General features: G+C 38.6%; 1 protein-coding gene across 2 annotated transcripts in view; it reads left to right on the plus strand.

The window, feature by feature from the left end:
• The window catches only part of NKAIN2 (sodium/potassium transporting ATPase interacting 2), a 559,103-nt gene that overhangs the window by 26,332 nt on the left and 510,870 nt on the right, over positions 1–21,901 (plus strand). The gene's annotated exons all lie outside the window — the stretch shown is intronic.

Here is a 21,901-nt window from a genome sequence, read left to right on the forward strand (position 1 = left end):
TTGACTGCAAAAAACATTGAGTACACTAAAGAAATGGGAATAACACTGGATTTTGTAAAATACTGGCAATCAGGCCAACAAGGTCTCTTCATGGATGGGAGTGATAGACATAGCAAGTAATTGTTATTCTCCCTGGTAGTTTCCAAGTTGGATAGGGGAAAGTGCTTAAACACTACTGAGGCCAAGGGAAGTCACAGGGGATGTGTCCATAGTGGTGGTAAGACGTATGCTGTGGGGTCCCCATCTGACTGGCTCTTCACTGATGTAGGTAGAATTAAGGTTGAGTCATGGAGCAGTTACCCAGTTCCTGGGAGTGCTGGTTTTGGAAGAGTACTGAGGTTGCATGGGGTACCCACGCAACAGCATAAGTCACGGAATGGTAGTTGAGTCTCACTGTGGAAGTGATTAGTCTGAATTCTGGGCGAAGAAGGTTGTGAGTCCAAAATTTCATCAACAGGCACACGGTGTGCAGTCACAGTCCCCTTCATGAATCCCTCAGGACTTTAAGCAGTGATGGAATTATAGAGCAATGGCCACAGGCAATACTGCAGCTGTCACACTAACTGAATATCATGAATTCATTAATCACAAAGTTTGTCATAATGTGATTGTCCCTGATCTGGGGATGTGTGGCAAGATTGTCAGGATTGCACTTTGATTCCCCATGGAAATGGTCTTTATTTACTTTATAATTAATTGGTAAGTTAAATGGCTGAATAATACAAGGCCTGACATTAAGTTTGATGCTGGTTTTCTTGCAGCCCTTCAGGGCAGTGCTCTTCCTCTCAGTGTTCCTAGCATAATTAAATACCATTCATCCTTTGAGGGACTTCTCATGTAGGAAGGCAAGAAAAGAGAACAGTTGGAGAAGGAAGGATGCAGGAGAAATAGAGCAGAGTGAGGGTCGATAGTATAGGGGAAAGAGTGGGGACAGGATAGGGACAGTATTTGGGGCAGGTAGAGGTGGTTAACACAGGTCTCTCACAAGTAGCTGGGAACAGCTGAGAATTTCAAGTGATGTAGGAGCACAAGCAAGTTATAGTATCAGCTGATACATTTTAATATACTCTACATATTTAAAAAGACATTTCCTTCATCTTTCTGTCTTTTCTGTTAGATATACTTGTAAGAATTAGGAAGATGTTTTAAAAGGGTGGGGACCGTGTATTCAGAAGTGACTACTGCTTTCAGATAGCTCAGTTTTAAATGTATAACCTGAATACACCAGGACATAATTTCACAGGGGTTTATATCCACATCTCCTGTTTTTTGTACTTTGAATTTTGCATACAACAGTTGATTTTAAACCACAGATTTACATTGATGGGATCCATGACATTGCTATTACCATGCAAAAATACTGGCCCAAGGTGATTTTTCAGTCCTGATATGATGACATTAGGAAAAAAACCTACTAGATTCTGAATGCAATATATTCATTTTATTCAATTCTGAAAGACAATAAAAGAAATATCCTGCAAGAAGAGCATATGAAGCTAATTTTCAACATTGACATATTGCTCTAGTAGAGTTTACAAGTTCTGATTATGGGACTGTAGTTTATAGAAGTTAAAAAGCATTTTGTAGCTTATGAAGCAAGTTAAGAGCTAGAGCTTTGCATTTCATTGAGAATCATTGATGATGAGAGTAGAAATTTACTCTTCACTGAATGTTTATGACTAATTCAGATTTTTTTTCTCTCAGCAGGGATAAAAAGGAAAGCAATGGGTGGCACAGGATGTATTGAATCAAAAAGTTTAAAATACAGAAGTGAGTGTAGAATGGGCCTTAGGGTAACAATCAGAAAGCCTTCAAAGTAAAAATTTGCTGATAAGTTTCTGTCTAAAAGGCAGGTATTTGTAGACAGATATATTAGATTAAATCCTGGAGCTCATGGATTTAAACTGGTTGAGTTTCTAGCACAGGGTTGGGGCTCTGTTTTGCTGCTTTTCTTCAATACTACCTCTGATCAATTATAGTGAATAGTAATGGTAGCATGTGGCAGTCCTGAGCAGAATTTGATGATAATTTTATGTTACCGTCCACTTTCTGCAGCTTTGCTATTGTCAGCCTTCATATATCTGTTTTAAGTACCTGATTTTTGCTGCAAGCATTAAGTGCTCAGGGCAAATTTGAGGCTGACTGCTGCTGCTGCTGAGGTCAGGAGAGCCACAGAGCAGAATGTTGCTGCTTTTGACCTGAAAACTTGCCGAGCACAGCCTCTTCAGGGAGCCACAGCTAAAGGTCTGTGGGGCCCCAAACCCAGCAGTCCCACAGCTCTTGTGTATCTGTCTCCGTGCCTTGCTGAGTGTGATCCAGAGCAGGAGGCAGAGAGGCCCTGTACTGCATCTTGCCTTTCTCACTTCTTTTCAGTGCTCTGACGAAACATAAGTGAAATGCTGTGCAATTTATTTATGATGCTGTATGTATTCATTAGATGTGCAGAATAAAGTAGATATACAGTGAGTCTGTGGAGAAAAAATTACTCGGGGAATCAGTGGCTGGAGAAGCACTACTATTAGGCTGTCAGCTGTTCTCAGCAGAGACTTTCAGATACATGGCAAAGCAAACTTCAGCCAAGTGACCTAGAAAGATGTATGCTTTATCAACAAGTCAGCCTGCTTCTTGGGTGATAAAGTATCCCAAGTCAATGGTCAGTGGCTGTGTGCTGCCTTCCAGTGGGCCTGCCCTGCTCCAACAAGTTCTGCTCTTGCCCTGCCACTGCTAATAAACCACTCAAGCTCTTACCCTTCACATGCTCAGGAAAGGAGTTATTTCACTGGAACGACTTTTTATTTAAGTTTGCCATTTGCATATCTTTTCATACAATCATCAAAGCTGTTGCTAGTCTGCCAACAGGTAAGCTAAGAGTGTACTCTGCTGTGCTGACCAAGCCTATAGCTGTCTGATTTACTGAGGTATCTTGACTGTCTGTACCCTTCTGCTGTCTTCCTTACATGCCATATGCTCTTCACCTCATTTACTATCATATATTTTGTTTGCGTTATGCTGAGTCCCGGGATCTGGCATGGATTTTATACACTGCAAAAATACCACAATTACTGTGCACTTCCTTATATAGTAGCTGTTGTAATCATCTCTCTGTTTAAATTTTCAAAGCAACTCTGTAACATTTAATGCTTTGAAATTAGGCTACTTTTAAAACTCCTACGTCATACAATAACTAATCCTGAAGCATTGCTAACAATAAAAATGGGAAGGAAACTATTCCAGGTATCTTTGGTAGGATTTGTATTCTCCTAGCTCATCACTTCTATTGATTTCCAAGTGCCACAGCAATTCTTACATCCTTGAGAAATTCAGCCATGGGGGCAAGTTCCAGCAGGAGCTCACACTTTTCACAGAAGTAAGATATTACCAGTCAAAGTGCTTTGATGATGAAGGAATTGGGGCCTGCTTTGCCTTTAGACTACTGCCTGATGCTCTCAGGATCTCAGTGTGACCTGCAGCCTTCTGAATGTATGCATTTTTTTTCCAAAAAGTGTGATTATGTTCAAAGACACACGATTGTTCTGCCACATTATTTCCTGCTGACCTGCTTTGAGTAGTAGGCATGATTTCTCTTGAGCACTCCAGAATCCCCCTGGAAGTATTATAATGCAATTAATTAACTAAAAGGAATATGATGAGTAAAGAGCAAGGTGCTGAATTTTCTTTGCACATGCATCTCCTAGCTTCATAATGTGTGCAATCTTAGTATTCACTTAATGTTTTTTTTCTGGGTCTTTATTTCTCATATTTCCTTTCCTGGCTCCAGAAAGCTCATAATTAAGAAACATAACGAGGCCCACGTGTTTACTAGTACTGTTGAAAACACTCATACTTAATAGCAGGAGAAAGGGTAAGTGCACATCAACCACTAGTGGTCAGCAGGGTTTTGGAGATACAGTGTCAATGGTGTAGAGAAACCAGAATTCACTCTGATGTTTTTCTGGTGCAGACATAGTAGCACTTGTACACTAAAAGCACCAATGGTGAAATGTTCTTTGTTCTATAAAAAAAAAAAGAGTGTAATCAGTAGTGTAATACATACATACAGATGTATAGATGCATAGAAACATAAATATCTGTGGACACATGAAGCTGGGAAATTCCAATACCAAAGACAAACCAAAAGAGATGGAATAAATTCTGACATGAAACCATTGTGTTCTTCTTTTGTTTTTGCAGAACCTGGCTTATTGTTTCTGCTCCAACTGGTTAGTGATAGCTCCTTGCCAGATTGTGTATGTCAGACCTTCAACCCAGTCTCTTTGATCAGTTTATGATGATATTTTCCTCCTCCCCACCCACTCTTACTCTTCTGGATATCTGCGAGTCTGTAATATTTTTCTTTTAAATTTGACATTTGAGCATTTTCACACTGACAGTTTGTTTTTATGCTACAAGAATGGATGTTTTTGCCCCCTTTTTGGCTTTTTGGTTTTTCAATTACCACCCCTGACTAGCCTAGCCAGCTTGTTCCTAGCAGATTGGTTCCTTATCTGCCAAGAAAGAGGCAATCAAAATTATGCAGAACTTCTCTGTATAAACTGGATTAACATTACACCAAGCTCAAGCTTTCTGTTTTATAAAAGATTTCCTTCCATAGCCGATTTATTTCCACAGGCTTTTGCTTCTTTCCCTCCCTCCTCCTGCCTTGCCAATCTCGTTTGTGGGACAGACGGGCTTGATGGGGAAAAAAAAATAATCCTGTCCTTCATTGCCCTTTTAAATTAATTCTCTGTTGTCTGTGAATGACTGAGACAAATAGTACTTATAGTAAAATCTGTAGCCCTGTGGGTTCTGATGATTTTAGAAATTGTTCCATGCACAGTCATGGAAAACCATCATATCATCCTCCTGGGCATCAACCTTTTAAATATTTATTTATTGTTTTTCATAGAATGGAAACTTAAACAAGGATCATATGATTTCCTTAGAAAGTTGGTGATTGCTTTTTAAATACATTTACAGCCTTTGGGCTGGCCGACACAGTTCCATAGATATGTCTGTTGTATTCAAGTCTTTGCGATTTCAGGGGCATTTTGTGAAATTTTGAAACCAAGATGATATTGCTGATCAGTTAGGTTTTCTTTTCAGTTGGGTTTGTTTGTTTGTTTTTCCTGGAAGCTTTTAGCTCTGTAGACTGTCATCTAGTTTATTATCTTCTGATAAATTACTTGCAAAGGTTTCTGATTTTCAGTCTTTCTTCTTCTTTAACATATTCTTCCTTTGGATCCCGATTCTTGTGTGCTAGTGTTTGATTTTCCTGTATTTTTCAGGTTTATATCTTCTGTGCTTGCCCTTTTAAAGTGTTTTAAAACTGTATTTCCACAGTGTCTTTTCTGGATATTTACTTAAACACTCATTCCAGTAGAAGTTCACATTTTCTTACCTGAAGGCAGATTACCATGGTTTTGGGGATTTTGTTTGTTTGCTTTGTTTTCTGGGGCAGTTTTATTGTTGTCTCTTGTGCTCTTACCACTGTTAGTGGTGATATTCCTATCACTGGAGTAAAATGAAATAAAGACTAAAATAAAATCCTTGAGCAGGCTTACAATGCAAGCATTTTTGTTGTCCTCTATCATGTACTATAGACAAGAACAGATATTACAACTTGCTCTTTTTAGTAGTAATATGCAAAGAGACAGTGTAACAAAGGATTACATTCAGGGTAATATCAATTTCCTGGTTGTTTTGTAACAAGATTAAGTGGGGGGAGGCCAATCTACCTACTCCAACTAATGACTATCTCATACCACCATTACTGGTAAAGAACATAAAATGGAGAGCAGGAGTTGAGCAGAACAGCAAACTCCAGTGACTAGTACTGTTGGCAAGTTGTTGGATTTATGGAGAGCTTCTCAATGAAGAAGACTAGGGACAAAGGATTTTCCTTATAATATAAATTTTATGATATAGGAAGTTGCTAGGCAAGTAATTTTTTATTGTGATGGAGTATTTAACTTTCATTTTCATTATACACACCTTCAGTGCTATGGCACAGGATTGTGTGACTTTCATGACTTGTGATTTTCTGCAGCTTGGAAGCTGCCCAGATACTGTCCCCTGGTCCAGGCCCCAGTGTGTGACCTGGTCACCTGAAAACACAGCTGCACAAAGAAGCTGGCTTACCGCAAAGTGTCCTTTGTACCTCATGAAAAAGCAGCGGTGTGGCAGGGATGGTAAGGGTTATCCATATCTTATAAACTCTCTCCTTTGGCTCCATAAGGTGTAAGGTCTGACTCTTATCTCCTACCTGGATAACTATTTTGAGTCTTGAAGGCAAGTGGCTTGGTGGCCCCTTCTTAAAAATGTATCATAGCTAGCACTATGTGGTCCTGTCATTTTCCCATAGCTGCAACTTTTCTAAAGTCATGACTTTTCCATCATGCCAAACAACTCCCAGAAACAGACCAGACTAGCACCTTAGTTATCTGATCTTAATTATAATAAAATCTTCAAACCTTGAGTGATTTGAAACATTAAGAATAAAAGAGTCAGAAAAGTTAATTACTAAAAAGGGAGTGCTTGGAGTAAGATGAAGGACTGATTGTGTGCATGTGTATATATTGGTTTTAGTTTTGTTTTTTTTCCCTCTAATGGAGGTGCTAAAGAGGTTAAGATGAAGTTTAGTAGCAGATAGGATGAGTGAGGAAAAGGAGTAAGTGGATTTTGTCACTCACATTTGAAGATTGAGATGTAGGAAAAAGGTAATTGACAAGTTATCAAATGGTACCATCTCAATATAATGTGGTTAATATATTAAGTTAAATGTATAAATTTATAGGTTTTGACTCATAATAAAGGTGGAATGTGAAAATGGGGAGTTTGAGACTTTCTCAGTATTAGATTTTCCACCTGAGGTGTTGTGTTTTAGTAATTAGCTATAAAGTGTAATTAGGACATCAGCTATATTCTTATACTAGTTTTCATACTCAACTTGTTTGTAAATTCCAAAGTAAATGGCTACCATGGAGCATTCTGTATTGAACTCACCTGTTTTAAGTTTAGTGAAGCTTTTGTTTTGTTTTGCTTTCAACTTTGGATTGTGGCCATTTATAATTTATCCTCTGTGTGATAATGTATGAAGATAATCCACTAAGAAGAATATTCTTCTTAATTAAACTTGGATGGATGGATGGATGGATGGATGGATGGATGGATGGATGGATGGATGGATGGATGGATGGATGGTGTTTACTTGTTTCTCTGTAGGATCACTTACTGGATATGTCTGAAACAAAATAAGTTTATCTAAAATATAGCTAAACCTAATTTAACTGATGTAGTTACTAGCTACTCCTAACATCTGTGAAAATAATTTCCCTCCAGGCTATGTTAATGTCAGCTTCTTATTTGAGACTAATTATGAACATATGATGATCATCACATATTATGCAGAGTAAGAAAACAAGGACAAGGTGTGCAAGGTTGGTTGATTTGTTAGCCTAAAATTTCTTACTCTTCAGTGTTACTTTGTCACTTTCCTATTCATATGTACAATCTATATAAATAACCTCTGCCTATGTTTCCTTTGGCTTAGTGTTCCAGAGAGAAAAAGGGAACATAAATTCTTTATATGAGAGGAATAATTTTCTTTTCAAGAGAAAAGCAACTTGGCTAAGGTGGATAACAGTGAAAAGCCAATTTTCTGAAAAGACCATAGTCTCTTGCAAACAGCCCACAGAAATTCTAGTGCCATTTAGTGTGAAGAGTATAAACACTTGAAGCCAAGCTAGAACAGTGGTCTGTTTGTGGCTGTGTACACATTTGTCAAACAGTATGTTTAAGTCTTCACTCAGCTTTGGATCCAGCACACAGTGATGGAAATAGGCTGTGTTGGCCTTCTACAAGCATGACTCTTCATCTATTAAGTGTGCAAATGTGTCCACTGTGTTAATTTCTTGTAGATCCTCTAGACATATGATGTAAGTGATGGTGGAAGAGCCCACAGAACTCATTGTTTAATAGAATGAATTGCACCTGGGGTAGTGCAACCCTGGATGTTCTTACAGACTGGGGAATGAGATGCTGGAAAGAAGTGTCATGTAAAGGGTCCTGGGGGTTCTGATCTATGGCAAGTTGAATATGAGTCAGCAGTGCCCTGGCAGCCAGGATGGCCAACAATGTCCTAGGGGACATCAGGCACAGCATTGCCAGCCTGTCGAGGGAGAGGATTATCCTGCTCTGCTCTGCACTGGAGTGGCCTCACCTTGAATACTGTCTGCAATTTTGGGCACTGCAATATAAGAAAGGTATTAGGGTATTAGAGAGTGTCCAAAGGAGGGCAAGGAAGATGGTGAAGGTCGTTGAGGGGAAGCCGTGTGAGGAGTGGCTGAGGTCACTTGACCTGTTCAGGCGGGAGAAGAGGAGACTGAGGGGAGATGTCATTGCAGTCTACAACTTCCTTGTGAGGGGAAGAGGAGGGGCAGACAGTGATTTCTTGTCTCTAGCAGCCAGGGACAGAACCCGATGGAATGGCCTGAAGTTGTGTCAGGGCAGGTTTACGTTGGAGATTAGAAAAATGTTCTTCTCCCAGAGGGTATGGCACTGGAACAGGCACCCAAGTGAAGTGGTCACGTCCTGTTGGAGTTCAAGAATTAATTGTTTGGACAACACTCTTAGACACATGATGTGACTCTTGGGGCTGTCCTGTGCAGGGCTTTTGGGTCCCTTCCAACTCAGCATATTTTATGATTCTTTGATTCCATGATTCTATGACCAAGAGCACCATGTTATTGACAGTAAAACTACTTTCTGAAATAACTATAATAAATGAAAATATAAAACCTCTCCTATGTGTTACTTCTAGCCTTCCTGTGCTGCAAGTGTTGAATTTTGTGTAGTTCTGACTTCAAAAGCAATTTTCTGAAAATTACTTAAAAAGGTTCCATTTTGTATCATCTTTTTGTCTCTATAAGTGCACAATTTACAAGTAAAGCAGTATTAATATTTTTTTAAAATGTCTTTTTTTAGCCATCTACCAGCATACCTGGAACTGAGGACTGAGATTTTGACCATGGGTTGTTAATATTACTGAAAGGTCTTTCAGGTGAATCATATGTTCAGTATCTTCATATTTGCATATTAATATCAGACCAGAATTAGCAAGCTTTCTATTGACTCAGGAATGACAAGCTCCAGTTTGTGCTGTCTGTGATAGCTTGGAAGGTTTCACAGGACTAAAGAGCAGTTTTTGTTTTCATCTTGGTTCATTACATATTGCTCTAGTGTGTGTGAAATTTAGTAAGGTGCTGTACCCTGGTTCTGCAGTGCTATTTCTTTAACATTTCCCTGTGGAAAGCTATGGCCTGCCTTATGTCCAGTCTGCTGCCAGGAACTGAGATAGTCTGGTTGCAGATGGTTCCTACCTGAAAAAGGCACCAAGTGGCATGAAGCTTTTGATAGAATGACTGTGCTGCAGGAGTGTAGTAAAGAGACTGCCAAAAATGGTAGGATGATGAAAAAGACAGAGTAAAGACAGATGTCTTTTCAGAATTCATGGGGTTGAACTGTGGTGCAGACAGCAGTTTGTTGCTAGAGAGAGCAGTCATGATGCTGACTACCTAAACAGAATGGACCTGTTGAGTAGGGACAACTTTCCCACAGACAATCAGTTTTTAAAAATATTTGGATGCCGACCTAATGCTGATTTCACCAAGAGTTAAATAGGGTTTTTTTAACACATATTAATATCTTTGCTGTCTTCTGTGCTACTATTATCTGCATAGGTATCTAAATGGTACAAAGAGCTGGGCAAATAATGATACACTGAAAGAGAATATCCTCATTCATTATAAAAATTACCTTTGGAAAATACATGATATATTAAAAAAATTGCAATCAAGGTAGTATAGCGTACTACACCCATGCTAGAAACCAATTTAAACAGAAATTCTGGCCAAATTGCGTTTTAATACCAATCCAAATTTTATTCATTCTTCTCTGTGTATTTATAAAGCAGTGATGTACAGCTGACAGTGCTACTCAATGGCAGAGAATTTTGTTGTTAAGCATCAGTGTCCTGGCTAGAATTCTACATTTCCTTCAATCTTTGTTGTCAATTATATATTATCCATGGTTGTTACAGGGTTTCTGTTATTTATTGGCATGTGGTAGATATGACATAGTATCTGATGTGACAGTAGACACATGCATTTGTGTTGTGCATTAAACGTTACTACTGCCTGATATTAGGTCTCTCAGCATCTAAAATGCAAATGTTGCTATTCAACGTCCTAAATTAATGTGAAGCTATCCTAAGTAGGTGCTCATTTGAATGTTGTTCCTTTAATTGGCCTGCATAGACTTCTGTCAGAATTGTTAAGACTACTGTAATATTGCAGGGGATCAGTAGGTTGAACACACTGCTTGTAACCTGTGACTGTAAATATGTTCCTAAGTAATAACAAAAGATATATAGTTTTGGAAGTTTAGGGAGAAGTATACTGTGATTGCCAAATTACCTGTATTGCTGCAATGCCAAAAGACCCATAAGTTGACCATTGGGAGGAAAAAAAATGTGAAGATTTTTTTTTGTTAACATGAAGATTAAGCTGAATTCTTCAGTAGAATATGTTCTCCTCCCCAGTCTGTGTTGGTAGTATTTGCAAGTTAAAAGGATGTCTTTGATCCCGAGCCACAGTTATTCTAGTGGCATTTTACTCATATTTTCCTAAGGTTTTTTTCTGTGTTCCTATAAAACATGAAATCTTCACTTCAGTTAGTAAGTGGGCTTTCATTGTTAAGAATATGAAAAAGTTAAGGCTTAATGAGAATACAAAATATGAAGAAAAGAACTGAAATATTATTTTAAATTATTCTTTACTGAATATTCTGAGATTAGCTCAGTTGGTTAAAACTTGGTTGTAATAATGCCAAGATCAGGCGTTCAATCCCCTATGTGGACCATTGACTTAAGAGTTGGATTCAATGATCCTTGTGGGTCCTTCCAACTCAGAATAGTCTGTGATTCTGTGATTATATCACTTTCATAGCATGCAATGTACAAGCATGGACAACAAGCATTTATCTGATGCAGATTCTTTGCAAATGGTTCTTTGAAGGCTTGTGACTGATGGGAATCAGCTTTAAGCTGGTGATCTGCCCTAGATGGCTTTCACATATGAAAAATGCTGGTTGGTCTCATTCTTAATGGATGCTCTTCTCTTTTTACTGAATGTTTTACCCATGGACCACTAGGCCAAGCTAATACAAATTCAATTTCAGGACATCTTCCATCTAAATGATAGAGTCTCTTAAATCCTCAGATTTAAACTTCTATGTAAGACAGGATTAAACACACTGGTTTTGCAGGCAAAGTTTGTGATTGACTAAAGTAGAGTAGCTATACCTCTGGAAATGGAAATGTGTTTCACAGATAGGGAAGTGAGTCCAACACTAGTCTCTAAAGATACAACCATTGGGGTTCCCTGTTGACTTACCTGAAAGCATCAGGCTATTTAATTGTTTACCAAAAATTCTTTACTGTTTGATTCTTTACTAAAAGCTATTTAATTCTTTGCCAATTCTTTATCATTTGACACACATCTGAAATCTGGAATGGCATACACAGGTATTCATATTACCTTTCTTGATTGCATATGGCAGAGAATTTCAGAATGAACCCTTTCTATGTTTTTTTTTTAAAAAAATTGAATGCATTTACTTTAAAATATTAGGCTTAAATATCTAAAATATTCAGCTGGCATTCAATCACTGCATATAAAAACAGACTGTATCTGTGAGCTTTTCTGCCTATATATTCTGTAGCTGGTACTCTTTAGTGACTATAAAGGAGTTGCAATCATGTAAAAAATGTGATCAAGGATTTTTTTTAGGAAACAACATGTACTATTTTTTAGCTTGCCCATAATGGCTCCAGTGTGTAAACATGTAATTATGGAGTTTTCTTAAATGCTTACTATTTACTCAATAGGCCATGAGGCCTACAGAAGGAGCTCTTTATTGCTTTGCAGATCATTGAACTTATAGACTGCATAATAGCTCCTTTGAAGCCAACATGCGCTACTTTAATGTGGGTGCTGAGTGGAGTCCACATGCCCACATCCCATTTTAGAGAAAGAATAGTAAAATGATCTTCTCTTAATAGAAAAAGCAGTTGTTCCACACAATGGGAGGCTTCAAATGTTATTTTGGAGAACAGAAACCCTTACTGATTTAGCAGATAGGTCTTAGGTTTTTGTTAGGAATTTTGTGACTTATTTTTAGGCTTTATGACCCAGATTGACATTTTTGCAGCTAAATATGGCTAACTGAATATAAAGCTTTATGAAAGAAAATGTTGACATGATTTAACATTTGGGACATGAAAAAAGCCCTGCAGAGAGACCACAACAAATTAGAGAGATGGGCAATCACCAACCATATGAAGTTCAACAAGGGCAAGTGCTGGATTCTGCATCTGGGACAGGGCAACCCTGGTTGTGTGTACAATCTGGGGAACGAGAGGCTGGAGAACAGCACTGCAGAAAGGCACTTGAGGATCTTGGTTGACACCAAGTTTAATATGAGTCAGCAGTGCCCTGACAGCCAGGAGGGCCAACCATGTCCTGGGGGGCATCAGACACAGCATTGCCAGCCGTTTGAGGGAGGGGATTGTCTTACTTTGCTCTGCACTGGTGTGGCCTCATCTTGAATATTGTGTGCAGTTTTGGGCACTGCAGTATAAAAAAACAGAGACTGTCCAAAAAAGGACAAGGAAGATGGTGAAGGTCCTTGATGGGAAGCTATATGAGAAGTGGCTGAGGTCACTTGGTCTATTCAGGCTGGAGAAGAGGAGACTGAGGGGAGACCTCATTGTAGTCTTCAATATCTTCATGAGGAAAAGGAGCAAGGCAGGTACTGATCTCTTTACTCCTGTGCCGAGTGATAGGACTCAATGAAACAGCATGAAACTGAGTGAGGGGAGGTTTAGATCGGATATCAGGAAAAGGTTTTTCACTCAGAGGGTTGTTGAGCACTGGGACAAACTTCCCAGGAAAGTTGTCACAGCATACTTGACAGAATTCAAGAATTGTTTGGACAATGCTCTCAGACACATGGTGTGATTCATGGGATATACTGTACATATCAGGAGTTGGACTTCGATGACCCTCCTAGGTCCCTTCCAACTGAGGATATTCTCTTATGATAAACTTTAGGAATCTGATGCTTTCAAGTGCAGGTGGGGGAAGGTTGCCAAATTGCAGATCAGGAAGGACAGGAATAGTCTTGAGAGGGTTTCTGTTTTGCCAGCTGTTACTGGTAGTAATCAAGTGTGTTTTCGTTCTGTTTTAACTTCCCAATTTCTGTCCTGGAGCTGATCTCTGGGGTGCCTGACATTCAGAACCACTGAGCCTTTGAGTCTCTTTACAGGCCAGAGGTGAAGAGGGAGAAGGCAGGACCAATTTTCTGCATAAATGGGGAAGAGAAATGCTGTGGAGATATGCAGTAAAAGCAGGGCATTAGTAAGAAGGAGCATGGTTCAAGCACTTGCCAAATTGGAGAGTGAATCTAGATGTTAGTGGCAGGGAAGAAAAGCATCTGGCAGTTGGTATGGAGACAAGAATGTAAGGAATAAAATGCCTTGTTAGTTCTTCATAAATCATGGCATGGTTGTTTCTGTGTTCTAAGAGCTGGCAGCAAATGGAAGTTAGTTTAAAGAACTTATTTCTACAGTAAAAAGTGGAGAAAATGCACAGTATTGTGAAGACCTCAGTAGTGTTCCTGCACAGTGTGGGGGCAGAAGATCAAAGTTTTCATTTTCATAATTTCATTTGACTTCTCTTATATTAATTAGCTACATGCAGATGCCTGAGAAATTATGTTCGAAGAGTAGAAGTGATACAAATTCTGAGTCTGACAAGACTAATGAGCTAAAAAGCAACACATATTCTGATGACTGAGAGGAGGGTATTGTTGTGTTCTTCTGTCTTAAGAACTTAGTCTACCAAGTGGCTGAAAGCAAAAATCAAACTCTATCATAAAAGAAATCTTTTAGCCAGGGAAAAGGGATGGGTCATTTCACTAAGTGTATTGCAAATACCTTAATTCCATGTACAAATATAAAGAAAAATGTTGCCCACAGGTGAAGAATCGAGGAGTTTAGAGAATAATGGTTCCTAAATATGAATGCTAGCATTCAAGTTGGAGAATTTAATTAAGAGTTCTTAAACTGCAACAACCTGTTGAGATATTTGAGATGAGTGTTATGTGAAGGAAGAGTTTGCTTTAATGTCAACATGTATGTCAAAGTTAGATACAGCACCATCAATTAGGAATAACAACACTGTCAGACTTTATGGATGTCTCTCATTTTGTTTTTATGATGTAGTGCAATGATGTTTCGTTAGCTCACTAATTTATTGATGTTTCACTGCATACAAAAGGGCCATTATATGCACCAATATTTTCTATCAGTCATTCACAGAAGACTTTATTAAAAGGTAACATTGTAAATATCTGATTGATTCCTAATCCAGTTTATAGTTTGTTACTAGTGGCACTAATTGGCATTGACTTGGTAAAGATGAATAATATTCTTCTCTTCTCAGCCCTTGAATGGGCTTTTCCAGAACTGTCAAATCAGCCACAGGCTAAAATGATTTTACGTTTTATTGAGAATGCTGCACTACAGCACGCCCTTGAGTCTAGCGCTTTACAGAATAATCCTCTTTAAAAATGTGTAGCAAAATCATATACGCAAATAAAATATAAAGAAAAGAGATAACAGAAGACAACTCCTTCTATACTCAGCTTGGGATTTTCCCCCCTAAAATGAACTGAAAATTGCTGAAAGTGAGAGAGGTAAAAATAGTGATGTTTTAGTCATCAGGATTCTAAGTCTATATGCACATGGACAAATTCCTATCCTTCAGGATAATTTCCACATTCTTAAGAGCCCTGTTACAAAGATTGTGTGAATAGAGTATGGGGAAAAAACGAAATATCCCTTTCCCTAGGAGGTGGCATGTAAAATCGGGCTACATATTTAAAGATGACCCGTCAAAATAAAACTATTTAGAGCTGTAATGGAGGAGGAAAAGCAAATTTTTCTTTTGAGGTGTCTGTCTAGTTCAGACTTCTGTCTTAAGTTGAGATGAATTGTCCACAGGATAAACCTATTCCCACTCACCACAGGCTGCATAAGTTTCTAGTTCAGATATAACCAAATTATTTATAGACTTTTGAAGTCAGGTGACACAGATTTCACCATGAATGTGTTACCTATGAAAGTCCTGGTGCATCACTTTCATGTATTGTATATTGAAGGAATTGCTCAGAATCTCTGTAGTCTTGCATACAGCAACTTTCAGAAATTAATTCTATTGCTGTTTGGAAAGCAAACAAAGAACATCATTGTGTGTTCAGTATGAAGCCTATTGTGTCAATGTAAGTAAGCGACATTTGAAAATGCCTCTGAGTAAAACACACATCAGTAGAAAGTGCGGTAGAAAGTAGGAGAGCCTTTCATCCTAGCAACGTATATTTTGCTAATCTGTTGTTTATTCCAACACTGATTCTTCCATCAATTGCATGGATAAAATCATACTCTGTGCCCCATATCCCAATTCTGTTAATCCCCTATTGTTTTGTAAGCAGCTCCAATAAAAGAGAGAGTTGTATTTCCAGTATCATTTAAATCAATCAGTGTTTGGAACTGCTGTTTGGAGAATTTCTATTTAAAAATAAAACAAAAAATTAACATGTACAGAAAACTCTCATTCAAAGTCCTCAGGCTGTTCCTAGTTTTAAAATACTTTTGTTTGTATTGTCTTGTAGCATGTATAAACAGCAAAACCATCTCTGAATTCTTCAGCTGTGAAGTTTTGTGTAGTTCTATCATGGATTTTTTTTTTTTTTCACAGAGGGACAAACTTCTTTAGTGATGTAAAGTCTTTAATACCTACACTTTTAGAAGCAGACAGGTGAAACACCCTTTGTAGTGCACTTCTTCACAAAATAATGTAATGGGGAAGGTTCTGCCATCAGGGCATGCAAATGGCCTGGAAAGTGTGAGGTCATTGGATAGCATCCAAAGGAGGGCTGGGACTGCAGCTCTCCTTGGGACAGGTGGTCATGCCAGGCTACAGGACACCACAGGAAAATACTGAAGGGGTGTATGTAGAGCTGCACGTGTTGAGAGTGAGAGCGATTCAGTCAGACAGACTGACATAATGGGGAGAAACACTGTTATTAAACATTCCAAATGATCAGTCGTGTAAGCTGGAAACACTGAGATTTTTGCTTCCTGTTCACACTTTCCCCTGCCTCCACCCTATTCATTCCTCCTACAGAGGAATGGAGAATGGATTGGACAAGTAGTTGTTGAGGGTCAATCAGTTCACAATGAGTTGAGATTCAGCATCACAATGGAGTCACTACATTTTATACAACTGAACTGTTGAGAACTTTTCTTCTTTTGACTATGCACAAAGATTTGCTGACATGATTCTGTTTCCACTTCTGACATGTGCCAAAACTTGTGGACTTTCTTATGCAGAGTTGTGTTCTTTCTTATTTGACTTTAAGCACTACTGAACATTACCTTGTTCTTTCTCTGATTCATCCTTGACTTTCCAAGGTTATTGATTTTGAAAATGGAAGCACATTACTGAGTTCCAGCCATACATGAGATTTGCTTATCCCTGTTCATGAATTACAAGCCTTGGACTCACCTAGAGTTGCCAAGAAGATAATTGAATCAAGTCACCATTTACTTCTGTAATATAATTCTCGTCAGCACATATTGACAGTTTTCTAAACCTACTAAAAACACAATACAAATAAATCTGAACCTGCTCACAAAATATTAGGATTACACACAGTCCCTAGTAAATAACAAAATGTGGTAATCAGCCTCTTCAGGTACTTTAAGAGTCTTGAGGGAAAGGACATAGAGTATGGATTGGTTAAAAAAGATAAAGAACTGGGCTTCCAGTCACAATTTGGAAGGCATTTTGGAATTGCCATTAATGGTATCAATGGGTCTCACGATCACCTGCAAAACTAAAAATTCAATTTGCTACACTGTGAAAAAAATAGAGATTAAGACATGGTAGAAAGAGTTAGTCCCTTGTCTTAGTACTAGGCTAGGCATGAAAAAGAGAGAGCTTCTCAAAATGTTGTTTTATAAAGCAGACTACCTGGGTGAATAGTTGTGGATTTTGCTGCAATAGGTACAGCAGCACTGACTAGGTAATAAATTGTAGTTTGGGAGTATCAGCAATAAATCTACACAGACCTTTTCTGTCAGAATGGTTTTTCGAAAAAAGACCAGCACTTTGTCAGAATTCCAGTTTGGATGAAATTTGGAAAGTGAACCATATACAAGCACCCCTGCTGCCTTACCCAGATAGATCTTCCTGCGATAACTGGTGTTGAACACTTCCATAGGACATGAAACTGAGGTTAGTGTGTCTGCCATGCTTAATTTAAAGCTTGGTCTCACAGGTGTCAAGAAGGTGTGCAGATCTCAAGACTATTTGCTGTTCAGTACTGTTGCCTTAGTTTGGTTTAAGGTTTTGGTTTAGTTCTAGTGCTGAATGTAGAAAGATTATGAAACCTTGATATTTTTGTGTAGTAAAGCTCTGCTTCTGTCTCACTTTGTGTTTGCCAGCTGCTGTATGGCAAAGTGATCTCAAAGCTGTACATTCAATTTGCCAGTTGAAGAGTCAGATTTCAGCAGTCCATCCCTTCTCCTGTGCCACCTGGAACCCAGGGACAGCACCGTATCTCTGCCAACACTGTTGTTAATGCTTTTGAAAAGGCATGCAGTTTTTTTAATTGTGTTTTGAGATTGTATGAGACTGAAAGGAGTTGTAAATACTACTAAGAAAATGATTAATAAAAAGAAGAGAAAGTGATCATTCAAATTGACAGGGGAACAGCAGTTTGCTTTTGAGCAATGTACCTTGAATAGTTATAACATCTTGGCTCAGGAAGGTGACAATTCAGTTCTATACTATGGTGTATTGGGGCATAGGAACATTTGAAAAAGGTGCTTAATTTATTGGTGTGTTTTAGCAAGCATGTCAGGAAACTCCAAAGCTTGGAGTGGGGAGGAGTTGCCGCATAGTGAACTTAGATGTATAAACTTGTGCAATGTTGCTGAGCAGCACACAGAACCCTATCTTCAGGTTTTCCACCTGAGAAACTGGTAAACATTCTGGTGAAGCAACAGTGTTTGGCTGGACTTTTTTTGGTTCTTTTTTTAAAGTGATTTGTGAAAATAGAATAAAAAAGTTAAATTGATATGGGCTTGATCTTCCACTAGGAATATGTAGAAATGGCACTATTACAATTAACGAGCCACATAAATTTACCTCTAATGTACATTCTGGTCTGCATTTTCTTACCAAAATTCCTGTTATTAAACTGGAATTAGTTTTGTCCTTGCACTGTTTCAAGTAAGACTCAGGTGACTCGTAAGATTTATAGTGATTCTATGCAGGACTTGCCTTTGCCTTCAGCAGAGAACAGAGCACAAGTGAGATGATAGATAGATGATCTAAACAGGGGCATATGGAAATGCTATTCTGTAAGTTTTAATTTGGGTTCTTAGTCTTCAGGTTGGCAGAGGTGTGGATTATCATATGTTCAAGATATCTGGGGAAGGAGCTGGTTGGCTTCTAATTCATTGTGCCAGAATATAATTCTTTAAGACTCTTTATTCAGTTTCATAGTCTCTGTTTTGTCTTTGTTCCAAAACATCTACCAACAGAATCTATAAAGAAGTCAATAGCTTTCTTCTTTTTTCTTTTCTTTATTTATTCCCCCTCCCCCCCTTTTTTGTCTTGCACATCAATCATGAATCTCTGGAATCAAAATAAAAACAAAGTACTGTATTATTCCAGTGAAAGATGAAAATTTCTATTCTCATATTCAGCTTTAAAGTTTATGATTGTTTCACTTTGTAGATCTCTGATCCTTTCAGATCTTTCAGAAGTTGACAATAAAAACATTCACTTAAGGAAAATACCCAAGCTCCCAAAACTTCAATAAAACTTAACAGAAAGGTTCAATTAACATGTCCCAAGCTCTCTTTTAATAATCCACCCTATCCAAAAGACAGCAGTGTGCCCAGTGTCTGAAAGCACCATCTTCTGCCGGTGGAAAGGTTATTGTGCCAATTGCTAGGTATTTTCTTTTGAAAGAAAAGCATTATGTTTTAAAATCTTACAGTCTAATCATGCTGACAGTAGCCATACTAGGATTTCACCTTCTTCCTCAACCATTCATCTCTGTAATTAGGACTGGGTTTGAAAACTAAATGATCCAGTATAGCATTTGTGTCAAATCACAGGAGCAATAAGGTCAAATAATTTTATCCTGCAAAGAAACATTGTCTCATAACCAGTAGACAGACAACAAAGGGCTAGTTAAACTGCTCAAATGGCTATTCAGGTGAAATTCCTGAGCCACGTAAAATCACATTTGATGGCTGCTGAACTTAATGCTGCTGTGGGAATTACGGCACAAACCTCAGCAAGAAGGTCAGATGGGCACTGCTACGGCAGATTCTGGGTCAGAGGCAAAGAGATCTGTAAGAGAAGGATCTCTTTGGACAAATAAAGACTTCTGAAGAAACATAGGATTATGTGTCCAAACAGATGATGACTATTATAGAAAATACATCTGGGACAAAACATGTACCTTATCTCTGATACTGAATATTCTCTAAGAAAATGCTGCTCTGTTAAAAGATAATTAGGAGCAAATACTTTTGCATTACTCAGAGCTAAAATGATCTAATGAAAAATCATATATATTATGCAAGGAGTTTAATAAAAATCTCATAACAATTTGTGTAACTTGGCAAGAGAATTTTTCCCAAAAGGAAGAAAAGGTTATTCTCTAATCATTATTAAAAAAAATAAAATTGAAATAAATGCATGATATGTTCAGTAACGGTGCAGCATATCTTAATAGACTATTTCAAGGAAGAGGTTACATGGCATGTACTTAAAACATTTATACCTAAGAAAACAAAGGAATGCTTTTCCAGCTTACACTCCAGTGATTTTCATCTATTCTCGGTAAACCGTAGCTAGTATTTGTGAATTGCTCTAAGCATAGGAGGGACTAATAACTTTAAACTGAAAGAAGATAGATTTAGATTAGAAAGAAAATCTGGGCTTTGAGGGGGATGAGGCACAGGAAAAGGTTACCCAGAGAAGCTAGGAATACCTGTCCTGAAAGTGTTCAAGGCCAGGCTGGATTGGGCTCTAAGCATCCTGGATGAGTGGAAGCTTTCTCTACCTGTGGCAGGGGGGTTGAAACTAGAGGGTCATTAAGGTCCCTCCTAACCGAAACCATTCTGTGATTCTATGATTCTATGACTAAGGGTCATTTCTGAGAAATGCTACAAACCAGAATGAGATATTAAATAAAAAATAGGCTACAAAGGAATTTGCAGTAAGAAAATAAGATAGTGAAACTACTCACTTTGTGAAGACAAGAAAAGTGAATTTGATATATAGAATGAATTCCTTCTCATTCCCAGAAATAGTGGTCCTTCTGTTATAGCACCAAGAGATTAAACAAGGGCCAAATCCTTGATCCATATGGAAAACACTAAAATGGCAATGTTATTGATTCACTGCATTTTTTTTCTATTTATATACTTGAAGTAATTGCTTGGAATATATTTTTAAGAGCTCAATAAATTAAATATAATCCACCTACACTTTAATAACATAAAAATATGACACAAACAATAAAATAATAGAAATCCCTCTTATTAATGTGTCTGGTCACTTCACAAATGGACAGAGACAAGGCAGAGATATTTAATGCTCTCTTTGCCTCTGTCTTTAACACGGATGACACATCCAGGGGATCTCAGTGCCCTGGGCTGGAGGACTATGACTGCGAAAATGATCAGCTCCCAGTCGACCCTGAAATTGTGCAGTATCTGCTGCTCCAGCTGGATCCCAACAAATCCATGGGCCAGGTGGCATTCATCCCAGAATCGTCAAAGAGCTGGCTGATATCATTGCAAAACCTCTCTCAATGATTTTTGAGTGGTCTTGAAAATTCAGAGAGGGCCCAGCTGACTGGAAGCTGGCAAATGGTGTCCCAATTTTCAACAATGGTGAGAAGGAAGACCCCAGAAACTACAGGCCTGTCAGTTTCCCTTCAATGCCTGGTAAAGTTATGGAGAAGATTATTCTGGCAAGTACTGAAAAACACCTTAAAGGCAATGCTGCCATCAGTCACAGCCAGCACAGCTTCATGACAGGAAAGTCCTGCTTATCAAACCTGACTTCCCCTATGAAAAGGTAACACATCTATCAAGAGAATCCCACCAGTCAAGTGAAGCCAGTTGATGTAAATTTTTGAATTCCAGTAAAGCTTTTGATACTGTCTCTCACAGGATCCTTCTGGACAAAATGTCCAGTCCATGGCTAGATAAACACATCATGGGGTGAGTGAGCAATTGGCTCATGGGTCAACCACAGCAGGAAAAAGTGAATGGGTTAATATGAGACTGGTGACCTGTCACTATTGGAGTTCTGCAGGGCTCCATTTCAGGCCCTCTGCTTTTCAACATCTTCATAAATGACTTGGACTCAGGACTGGAAGGGATACTAAGCAAGTTTGCAGATGACAGAAAACTGGGAGGAGCTGTTGACTCTCTCAAAGGCAGGGAGATCCTGCAGAGAGACCGCAACAAATTAGAGAGATGGGCAATCACCAACCATATGAAGTTCCACAAGGGAAAGGGCCAGATTCTGCACCTGGGATGGAGCAACTGTGGATGTTCACACAGACTGGGGAATGAGATGCTGGAAAGCAGTGACACAGAAAGGGACCTGGGGGTCTTGGTTAACAGTAAGTTGAATATGTGTCAGCAGTGCCCTGGCAGCCAGGAGGGCCAACCATGTCCTGG

Source organism: Pithys albifrons, chromosome 2, assembly GCF_047495875.1.
Source record: "Pithys albifrons albifrons isolate INPA30051 chromosome 2, PitAlb_v1, whole genome shotgun sequence".
NCBI classification, from domain to species: Eukaryota; Metazoa; Chordata; class Aves; order Passeriformes; family Thamnophilidae; genus Pithys; species Pithys albifrons.